This window comes from Bubalus bubalis, chromosome 3 (genome assembly GCF_019923935.1).
Source record: "Bubalus bubalis isolate 160015118507 breed Murrah chromosome 3, NDDB_SH_1, whole genome shotgun sequence".
NCBI lineage: Eukaryota > Metazoa > Chordata > Mammalia > Artiodactyla > Bovidae > Bubalus > Bubalus bubalis.
Window position 1 is genome coordinate 136,043,801 of NC_059159.1, and position 11,951 is coordinate 136,055,751.

Below are 11,951 nucleotides of genomic sequence, written 5' to 3' on the forward strand. Positions count from 1 at the left end.
GGTGGGAGAAGCCAGAGCTCCTTACTTTGTGGTTCCTAGTGGAGTGTGATCTTGCAACGTCGTTAGCGTTTTCACCGCTTAAGTTTGCAGTGCCCCTTTGAAAGATCTATGCCCGCCCTTGAATTAGTTGTTTACTTATTTTGGCCTGTTTTAGTTCCTGCCTGCTGGGGTAAGGAAGAAACAAGTGAGAGCAGGGGGCAGTGGAAGACCTCTGAGAAGACCCAATTCTTGTCTTATTTGGATAGGCGGGCAAGTCACAATCTTTAACAAAATCTATTTCCTCCTGAGTGAAACAGAGATCAAAGACGTCTGCAAAGTTAGCTATGGAAACTATACAGTCCAGGCTGAATTTTCCTGCCAGGTACAACAGGTCTGAGTCACTCAACTTGCCTCAGGATCATTTTATAGCATTCAGATGTAGGATTCCTTTCATTAATGGTTTCTGCTGGAAGACAATTCTCCACCCCTATGGTGTTTCTGTATTTTATCCAGAGACACTGCCATTTTGAACTGTCGTTTCAAGGATGTTTCTATGATGAAGAGCCTGGGAAGAGACAGACAACGTCTCCCTTCAGGCAGGCAGTCTTTCTGCATTGTAAAAGTTTTGGATTCTCAACCCAAGTGGGCCAAAGAACTAAACAGACATTTCTCCAAAGAAGACATATAGATGGCTAATAAACACATGAAAAGATGTCCAACATCACTCATTTTTAGAGAAATGCAAATCAAAATGATGATACAGTGAGGTATCGTGTCACACTGGTCAGAATGGCTGCCATCAAAAAATCTACAAACAATAAATGCTTGAGAGGGTGTGAAGAAAAAGGAACCATCTTACACTGTGGATGAGAATGCAAACTGGTACAGCCACTATGGAGAACAGTGTGGAGATTCCTTAAAAAACTGGAAATAAAACTGCCATACGACACAGCAATCCCACTGCTGGGCATACACACCAAGGAAACCAGAATTGAAAGAGACACATGTACCCCAATGTTCATTTCAGTGCTGTTAACAATAGCTAGGACATGGAAGCAACCAAGGTGTCCATCGGCAGATGAATGGTTAAAAAAGTTGTGGTACATATACACAATGGAATATTACTCAGTCATAAAAAAGAACGTGTTTGAGTCAGTTCTAATGAGGTGGATGAAACTGGAGCCTGTTACATAGAGTGAAGTAAGTCAGAAAGAGAAACACCAATACAGTTTATTAACACATACATATGGAATTTAGAAAGACAGTAACAACAATCCTATATGTAAGTCAACAAAAGAGACACAGGTGTAAAGAACAGACTTGGACTATGTGGGAGAAGGCAAGGGTGGGATGATATGAAAGAATAGCATTGAAACATGTATATTACCATATGTAAAGTAGATGACCAGTGCAAGTTTGATGCATGAAGCAGGACACTCAAAGCCAGAACTCTGGGAAAACCCAGAGGGACGGGGTAGGGAAGGAGATGGGAGAGGGGTTCAGGATGGGGGAACACATGTGCAACCCATGGCTGATTCATGTCAATGTATGGCAAAAAGCACCACAATATTGTAATTATTCTCCAATTAAAAAAAAAAAAAGATTCAGGTTCTCTAAGCTCCATCCTCTGGCCCACTCTACAATGCCTTTTGGGAATTAAGTCAGGAAACTGGCTCAAGTGACTATAATCTGACTACTGAAATTGCTGTTAGTAATAAACTGTCCTTTGTCTCTGAACCAAGAGTCTCATCTACCAGCACTCCTGAAACTTGCATACTAAAGTGTCAACTGAAAAAAAAAATCTAAAAGTTGAGGATCATGTTTTATTTGGTGAACAAAACTGAGGACTTCAGCCAGGACACAGCATCTCAGGCAGCTCTGAGAGACTGCTCCAAAGAGGTAAGGGAGGAGCCATATATAGTTTTTGCAACAAAGACCAAGTAGTCAAAACTTCAAAAGATTGCTGTTAAGGAAAGGTAGATATCTCAAGGAATTTAGCACTTTTTCTGTGAAAGGGAAAATGCAACAGTCTGGACTCACTGAAATCATTCCTTTGGTATGCACCTCAGCTGTCTGAGGCCAGTGCCCTGTGCTTTCTCCTGCTGAGTCTCTTCAGGGCACATCATTGATGGGTGGCCGCAGTAGTTGACCGCTAGGTTGGGGCAGCATTACTATGATGGCCTGATGGCTGCAGCATCCTTTGTTGACTGATAAGGCAGGAACCATTTTTTTTTTCATTGATAATTTGTTAGCTTGCAAGCAGGCTAAAATCTCAGACCTTTATAGTGCTAGACAATTTCCTTCCAAACTTGTACTCAGAATAGACCTGTAGCCACAATGCCTAGGGGATGGATGCCACTAATTCCTATTGCCGTCTGCAGTATGCTGACAAAAAAATACACAATGTGAGAGTTGTGAGTTAAATTTCATTGGGGGCAAAATGAAGACTATATTCTGAGTTTAAAAAAACAAACAAACAAAAAAAACAACAAAAAAAAAGAGGACTATAGCTGGGGAGTTAGCATTTTAGATAGCTCTGAGACGTTGCTCCAAAGAGGTAGGGAGGAAGGACAGTACATACATGATTTTGGTGAGGGGGAAGTACATGAAATCAAGCACATACATTTTGCCAGAGGGATCTGCTAGTCAGGAGGAACAGTTGTCACCGTGAAGAATGTTAATGCTTTTCTAAATATGAGGAGATACAAGAATTGGGTTCATAAAATCAGCTCCTGAAAATATCTATTTGAAGATCTATCCCGCTAGTTTTTCCCAGAGTACAGAGTCTCATTTCTGCTCTCTACCCTGTACTCCTTTCAGAGGTGTTGAAAGTCAGCATCTGCAGCAGCATATGATTTAATCCTTGTAGAGGGAGATGGCAAGTGCCAGTTTGTTGTTGACAAGTGTTTCTTGCTCAGTGCCAGTTTGTTTCCCCTATCATCACCTGGGGAGCTTTCTAGGAGCACAGATTCTTGAGCCCAGACTCTTTGATCTATTTGCCTCTTTGGAGGAAAAGGCCTAGGAATCTGCATTTTCACACCCAGGTGATTTTTCCGGTACTCCAGTTGAGTTTGAAAGTATAAAGAGTTAGTTGCTCAGTTGTGTCCAAGTCTTTGTGAACTAATGGCTCCTCTGGCCATGGAATTCACCAGGCAAAAACACTGGAGTGGGTAGCCAGTCCCTTTCCAGAGGTTCTTCCCAACCCAGGTATTGAACCCAGGCCTCCTCCACGTTGCAGGCGGATTCTTTACCATCTGAGCCACCAGGGAAGCCGAGGAATGCTGCTCCAGTTATGTTGACTGGTTTAAAAATTAACCTTAAGCAATATCCAAAAGGGCCACAAGATGGGGCTCATAACCCCCACATGTTTAGTTGCTAAGTCATGTCAGACTCTTTGCGACCCCATGTACTGTAGCCCAGTGGGCTCCTCTGTCCATAGGAACTCCCAGGCAAGAATACTGGAGGGGGTTGCCATTTTCTCCTCCAGGGGATCTTACCCACCCAGGATCAAACCCATGTCTCCTGCTTGGCAGGTGGATTCTTTACCACTGAGCCACTGGAGAAATCACATGCCAGGCACCTTGCTGGAAAATCTTATCTTCTAGTCTTGTTTCCTTTCACTGTTTTATTTTTGTGTCCCAGTTGCTCTTTGAATCTGTTTTGCTATATATTTGTTTCCTTCTGTTCTTATGATGTTCCTTATTTGTTTTGTTGTTGGTTTTTTCTCAACTCTCTAAGTACAGCCACAAATCAAGCAAGGGTAAAGACTATATATTAACAAATGGATTTTTATTTTTCCTTTAAGTAGAATACAAAGGTTAACATTAAACCAGTAAGGTCCTCCTGTCTTTTTGGAAATCTGGAAAGGATTTGGTCCTATTCCAAGCTCCACCATTAGCCAGGAGCATGACGTGGGGAATAATGTCCCATTTTTCTTACTTCCTTTTCCTCAACTGTTAAGGAAAGATTGGACTAATTGCTGCAAATTCTTACTAGCTCCAACACTCTGAACTTTTTTAATTCTTTGCATAATTTCAGGAAAGAGGGTGACTAAGACATAGAAACCAGGAAAGAGAAGTCTTGGTGATCATAATTCATGTGTCAGCAGCTCCTGTTTCTTCTTCCAGTAGAAAGGACCTTCCTTAGAGGCCCTGAAGTTCAGATCCTCTGTATACCAGTTAAACTATTGCAAAACTTGACTGGCAGTTCTCAGTGCTATAACTTGCCCCATTCCATTCCACTCCATCCCCAGGCATTTTTGCCAGGCAATGCCACATTTCCAACCCCCTGCTATCATCATATACATTTTTCTATTTATTTTAATTTTATTTTTAACTGGAGGATAGTTACTTTACAATATTGTGATGGTTTCTGCCATACTTCAACAGGAATCAGACTTAGGTAAACATATGTCCTCTCCCTCTTAAGCCTCCCTCCCACTCCCTCCTCATCCCACTCCTCTAGGTTGTCACAGAACACTGGGTTAGGGTTCCCTGTGTCATACAACAAATTCCCACCAGCTATCTATTTTATATATGGCAATATCATATAAATGTATGTCGGGAATGACTTCTCTTTCTTAAATGTTGTGTTAGGAGAAAAAATATATATTCCTAGGTGCAGAAAGAAGAGCGACTTTTTCTCTCCCTTTTTTAAAGCAGTTGATTAGAAAGTGACTACTGCAAATAAAAAGCAGAGATTGTTAGGTTAGATAAAAAGGCAAGACTCAACTATATAAGGAAACCACTTCACATGTAAACCTACAGATAAGCTAAAAGTAAAAGAATAAGAAAAGTTATACCACACCAACATGAATCAAAGAAAGCTGGAGTAGCCCTATATCTTAAGTTGTTTTTTTGTTTTTTTGTTTTTTTGATGTGGACCATTTTTAAAGTCTTTATCGAGTTTGTTACAATATTGCTTCTGTTTTGTGTTTTGGTTTTGGTTTTTTGGCCAAGAGGGGTGTGGGATGTTAGCTCCTCAACCAGGGATTGAACCCGTACCCCCTGCACTGGAAGGCGAAGTCTTAACCACTGGACTGCCAGGGAGTCCTAGGAGTGGCCCCATTAATACCAGACAAAGCAGATTTACTATTGGAGAATATTATAGAGATAAGGAAGAAGACGTCTATATTTGACAATTACAGAGCTGGAAGTAGCATGAACCATTTTTAGAAACAAGCAACCAGAGATGCCGACATACTTGAACTTGTTCAGCAACATTACCATCTTTGAGGAAATCACTGTAGTCTCACACCTGATAGTGGACACACTGGTGGCTTGGGCCTTCTCTCAGGCCTACACCATGAAGAAAAGGAGCTGGGGGGTGGCGGTGGGGCTCTGAGTTTGCTTGACTAATGCAGGGAGAACTGTCCTAAGAAATAGTCCTTAATGCAAGTGACTAGGGAAACATGTGGAGAAGGCAATGGCACCCCACTCCAGTACTCTTGCCTGGAGAATCCCAGGGACAGAGGAGCCTGTTGGGCTGCCGTCTGTGGGGTCACACAGAGTTGGACACGACTGACATGACTTAGCAGCAGCAGCAGCAGCAGGGAAACATGGGAGAAGGCAATGGCACCCCACTCCAGTACTCTTGCCTGGAAAATCCCATGGATGGAGGAGCCTGGAAGGCTGCAGTCCATGGGGTCACTGAGGGTCGGACACGACTGAGCGACTTCACTTTCACTTTTCACTTTGATGCATTGGAGAAGGAAATGGCACCCCACTCCAGTGTTCTTGCCTGGAGAATCTCAGGGACGGGGGAGGCTGGTGGGCTGCCATCTATGGGGTCACACAGAGTTGGACACGACTGAAGTGACTTAGCAGCAGTAGCAGGGAAACATGAAATGGCAACCCACTCCAGTATTCTTGCCTGGAAAATCCCATCAACAGAGGAGCCTGGAGGGCTACAGGCCATGGGGTGGCAAAAAGTCAGACATGGCTTAATGACAAAACAACAAAAACAAAAGAGAAACACCTGAGGTAGTAAATCATTGCCCTCTGGATCAGATTCAGTTGCAGACTTCTTTTATTGGATCCATATTCCCCCTCTGTTTCACTTATGATCTTCTAAGCTGCCACTTGTAAATTGCAACCCAACAGTAAGAGCTTGTATGATCTCACGTAACAGAAAGTCTAGAGGCAAGAAGGCTATGTCCAACCCAGTGACACTGAGACCCCCAGATTCTTTCCATTTTTCTGGTCTGCCCATGGCTGCCTTAGGGTTGGAAAATTACTGCACTGCCCCAGGCATCTTATCCTGATATAAACCAATGTCCAGTAATGGAAAGGACCATTTCTCCTTAGTATGTCTCCTTTTCAGAGCCAAGAAACCTTTCCTACAAACCTCCAGAAGACCTTCCCTCCCACCTTATGGGTCAGAACTGGGTCACATGCCCACCTCTAAATCCATCACCAGCAAGGGAGATGAGGCTACTATGACTGGCCTGAATCAATTAGGTTTTACCTGAATCAAGTGCTGCAGAGATCATCACTGAGATACATCTGGGGCTTGGCTATTTATTACCAAAGAGGGGGAAATCACCACGAAATAGGCAACTAGGGGCTCAAAACAGTTGCCATCATATGCAAATTCGGAGATTTTCCATTAAAATTTTTTTTAACTTTGCTTTCCCATTGTTTAAAAAAAAATTAATTGTGCTAAAATAAGCATAAAATTGTCCATCCCAGGGATGGGGGAGCCTGGTGGGGTCTCTGGGGTCGCACAGAGTCGGACACGACTAAAGCGACTTAGCAGCAGCAGTGGGCATTTTTAAGTACAGTTCAGTAGTATGAAGTATATTCCCATTATTGTGCAACACAATGCCCAGAACTTCTCATCTTGTAAAACTGAAACTCTGAACCCTTTAAACAAATAGCCTCTTCCTCCTTTCCCCTCTCCCTGGCACCACCAGTCTACTTTGGGTCTCTTAACAATTTGACTAGGCTAGGTACCGCAGATATGGGGAATCAAATAATAGTTGTCTTTTAGTGACTGGCTTATCTCACTAAGCATAATGTTCTCAAAGTTCATTCATCTGGTAGCGTATCTTAAAGTTTCCCTCCTTTTTTTAAGCTGAATAATATTCCACTGTATATATGTACCACATTTTTGCTAACCCATTCATCTATTGATGGACATTTGGGTTGCTCCCACCTTATGGCTATTGTGAATGATGCTGCTGTGAACATGAGTGTACAAATATCTCTTTGGGACCCTGTCTTCAATTCTTTAGAGTATATGCCCAGAAGTGGAATCCCTGGATTGATTTTTACTTTTTTTAGGAACTGACATACTGTTGTCTGCAACAGATTCACCATCTTAACATTCCCAACAACAGTGCCCAAGGATTCCAAATTTCTCTACCTCCTGGCCAACATTTGTTATTTTCTTTCTTTCTTTCTTTTTTAGTGGTAGGCATCCTAATGGATGTGAGGTAATATCTGCGTGTGTTTTTGATCTGCATTTCCCTATTGATTAGTGATGTTGAACATCTTTTCCCATGTTTGTTGGCCACCTGGATATCATCTTTAGGGAAATGTCTATGAAGTCTTTTGCCCCTTTTAAAATCAGGTTATTTGATGTTTTTGTTGTTGAGTTGTTTGAGTTCTTTATATATTCTGAGTATTATCCCCTTACCAGATCACTTGAAAAATATCTTCTCCCATTATATCATTTTGTTACCATCCATTTTATTTTGCTTCACAGAATTTTTTTTAGTTTGATGCAGTCAAATTTATCTCTTTTTATTTTTGTTGCCTGTGCTTTTGATGTCATATCCAAGAAATCATTCCCAATGTCATGAAAGTTTTTCCCTATGTTTTGTTCTAATAACTTTATAGTTTTAGATCTTATGTGTAAGTATTCATTGTATTTTGAATTAATTTTTTGTACATGAAGTAAAGGAAGGGTCCAGCTTCATTCTTTTGTATGTGGATATCCAGTTTTCACACCACCATTTGTTGACGAGACTGTCCTTTCCCCATTGAATGGTCTTGGCACCCTTGTTGAAGACCATTTGACCGAATATGCAAGGGTTCATTTCTTAACTCTCAATAGCACCCCACTCCGGTACTCCTGCCTGGAGAATCCTATGGATGGAGGAGCCTGGAAGACTGCAGTCCATGGGATCGCTGAGGGTCGGACACGACTGAGCAACTTTACTTTGACTTTTCACTTTCATGCACTGGAGAAGGAAATGGCAACCCACTCCAGTGTTCTTGCCTGGAGAATCCCAGGGACGGGGGAGCCTGATGGGCTGCTGTCTATGGTATCACACAGAGCCGGACACGACTGAAGTGACTTAGCAGTAGCAGTAGCATATGCCTGTCTTTATGCTGGTACCATACTGTTTTGATTACCGCAGCTTTGTAACGAGTTTATAAATCTGGAAGTATGAGACCTCCAACTCTGTTTTTGTTTTTAAAGATTATTTTGAGTGTTGGGGTCTGTTCAGATTCCATATTAATTTTAGGATGGTTTTTTTTTAATCTATTTCTGTATTAAATGGTGTTCAGATTTTCATAGGGATTGCATTAAATCTGTAGATAGCTTGGGAGTAGTATTGCCATCTTAACAATATTGTCTTCCAATCTATGAATGCAGGATATCTTTCCATTTACTTGTGTACTATGATTACTTCCAAATTGGGAAAGGAGTACGTCAAAGCTGTATATTGTCACCCTGTTTATTAAACTTATATGCAGAGTACATCATGCAAAATGCTGGGCTGGATGAAGCACAAGCTGGAATCAAGATTGCCAGGAGAAATATCAATAACCTCAGATATGCAGATGACACCACCCTTATGGCAGAAAGTGAAGAAGAACTAAAGAGCCTCTTGATGAAAGTGAAAGAGGAGAGTGAAAAAGCTGGCCTAAAACTCAACATTCAAAAATGAAGATCATGGCACCTCGTCCCATCACTTAATGGCAAACAGATGGGGAAACAATGGAAACAGTGATAGACAGATGGTGACTGTAGCCATGAAATTAAAAGACACTTGTTCCTTGGAAGAAAAGCTATGACTGACCTAGACAGCATATTAAAAAGCAGAGACATTACTTTGCCAACAAAGGTCCGTCTAGTCAAAGCTATGGTTTTTCTAGTAGTCATGTATGGGTGTGAGAGTTGGACCATAAAGAAAGCTGAGTGTCAAAGAATTGATGCTTTTGAACTGTGGTGTTGGAGAAGACTCTTGAGAGTCCCTTGGACTGCAAGGAGATCCAACCAGTCCATCCTAAAGGAAATCAGTCCTGAATATTCATTGGAAGGACTGACGTTGAAGCTGAAACCCCAATACTTTGGCCACCTGATGAGAAGAGCAGACTCATTGGAAAAGACTGTGAAGCTGGGAAAGATCGAAGGCAGGAGAAGGGGACGACAGAGGATGAGACGGTTAGATGGCATCACTGACTCGATGGACATGAGTTTGAGGAATCTCCAGGAGTTGGTGATGGACAGGGAAGCCTGGCATGCTCCAGTCCATGGGGTCACAAAGAGTCAGACACGACTGAGAGACTGAACTGAACTGAACTGATGATTTCTTACAGCAGTGTTTTACAATTCTCAGTGTACAAGTCTTTCACCTTCATTTTATCCTTGTTGATACTATTGTAAATGAAAATATTTTCTTAATTTCCTTTTTGAATAACCAGTCTGCCTTTGCTCTTAAAGAAGGAAAGATCTGTCTACAATTGCCACATTAAGCTCCCTCTTCTACATGGCAGGAGACTTGAGCTGAATAGCAGCTGCTCCCTGTAGGAGGAACATTTGTTCCTGTTTGCCATGTTCCCCATCTAGCCAGCTTCCCTCACACTCCCTGCCTCCATCAGCATTTGGGGTTTTGACCCGTTGTTTGGAGGTCCCCCCTGGTGGCGCAGGCAGTAAAGAATCTGCCTCCAGTGCAGGAAACCTGGGTTCAATCCCTGGGTCTGGAAGATTCCCTGGAGAAGAGAATGGATATTCATTCCAGTATTCTTGCCTGGAGAATCCCATGGACAGAGGAGCCTGGCAGGCCATAATCCATGGGGTCTCAAGGAGTCAGACACAACTGAGCGACTAACAATAACACTTGGAGGTCCCCAGTGAAGGCTACACATTACTGCTACTCCTTGTGGAGGAGCGAGGGTGGTAAAAATACTCTGGTACAGACTGCAACTTGACAACTTGACAAAATGAAATCTAAACCGATGTTCCATGTTCCTAAAATTTATCTTTAAGCCCTCAATTATTTTATGGCAAACATTTTCAACAGAAAATTTTTTTTAATTACATCATGTGCTTTTCTCTCTCTAAAATAGAGGATGCAGAATATCATTTAAACTTTTCTTCATGACTTACCAAAATAGACAATAATCACTGGGCTAGGCTGGGTAATAATGGGGTGCCCTCAGAAGTTAATGAAGTGTGCAGGATTCTTTTTCTCTGCCCCTTCAGTGGCCACAGATCCCTGTGATTTGCAGGTTCTTGCATCGGCTGGGCTTTCTTTCTTTCTCTGTTTATTAGAGCCTGCCTATACCAACCTGCACTTCTTCCTAGTTGATGCTTCTAGCATAGTGTGGGCTGGGAGCTGATAGCCATGTGTGTTAGAATCTCTGGCATTAGCAATGGCAAAACAAGATTCACACAGTCATTTGTTACCTCAGAGCTTTTCCATAGGCTGGAGGTGAGGGGACCTGGTGAGTTCATCCACAGGTGGGGCTAAGGATTGAAAACCAAAGTCAAAGTCACAGGACACAGAGCTGACCCCGAGTGGGCAAGGCGGGCTCCCCTTCCATGCAGGCACCCTCCAGGAGCATCCCAGGGCCCACTGACCTGCCTCCACCTTGAGGGGCTACAGAAGGGCTGGCAGCAGTGCCCCAGGCTGTGGAAACTGCTGAAAACAAAAACACTCTTCTGCCTTATCCATCTGCCCTTCCACTTGGGTACCCAAATTAATTTCTCAGTTCATTTAATATCATTTTATTTTTCCAAAGGAGATACTTTGGATTATGTCCCGGAATTCTTTTTCCCCCGCTCTGTGGAAAGATTTTATTTATTTTAACTTTTTTACTATGAATATTTTCAAACACAGTGTTAGAGAGAATAGTATAATTAACCCCCACATACCCATCATTCATCTTATGTCAGTTCTAAATTTTGCTGTTTTTGTTTCTCTTTTCCCTACACTTTTGGAAGCAGGATATGGAATATTTCAAAGTAACCATCATTTTTATTTCAGGAACACATTTTTTAAACTTACATCAGGTTATAATACCTCCCATTATTGTCCACTATGAACCATAGCACTAGCAAGAAAACTTCCATGTATTATTTCTAGTCTTCTCACAACTCTGTCAATTATTCCCATTTTATATATGGGGATGTAGAGGTTCTGCCTTAATTTGTATATTTAAAAAATGAACTAAATGATGGTATATTCAAATGGGCTAAAAGATGCAGTTTGGGCTTTAGTTTTCAACAGAAAAGCCTCAAGGCAGTAGTAACCTGAACAACTGAAGTGTTTCTTTCTCTCTCATGTAAAAAGTTTACCCAGGTCCAGGCCAAGTCTGGGGCCAGCATGCTGGCTTGATGGCATTCAACAGGGACCCAGGCTTCATCTCTCATGTTGCTTAGCTATTCTCAAACACACAGGCCAAGAAGACTGCTTCAGGTTCCATCATCAGGTGGAAGTGGAAAACGGACTAGTGGAGGGCATACCCATTGAAGGAAGGACTTGGTCCTGATGCTGCACACATATGTCTACTCACCAGCCATCACCCAGAACATAATCACCCAGTCACACTTGCAAGGCAGACTGGGAAAGGCAGTCTTTATTTTGGGCAGCCTCTGGCCAACTAAAAATCAGGGATACCACTATAAGTGAAGAGAGGAGGACAAGCAGGAATGCTTTTGTGGATGGAATAAAGGGTTCTTTAGAAGTCAAGGGTGTGGTTTTGAGGCCTTCATCTTGCCTTCAACCGTGGCCCATT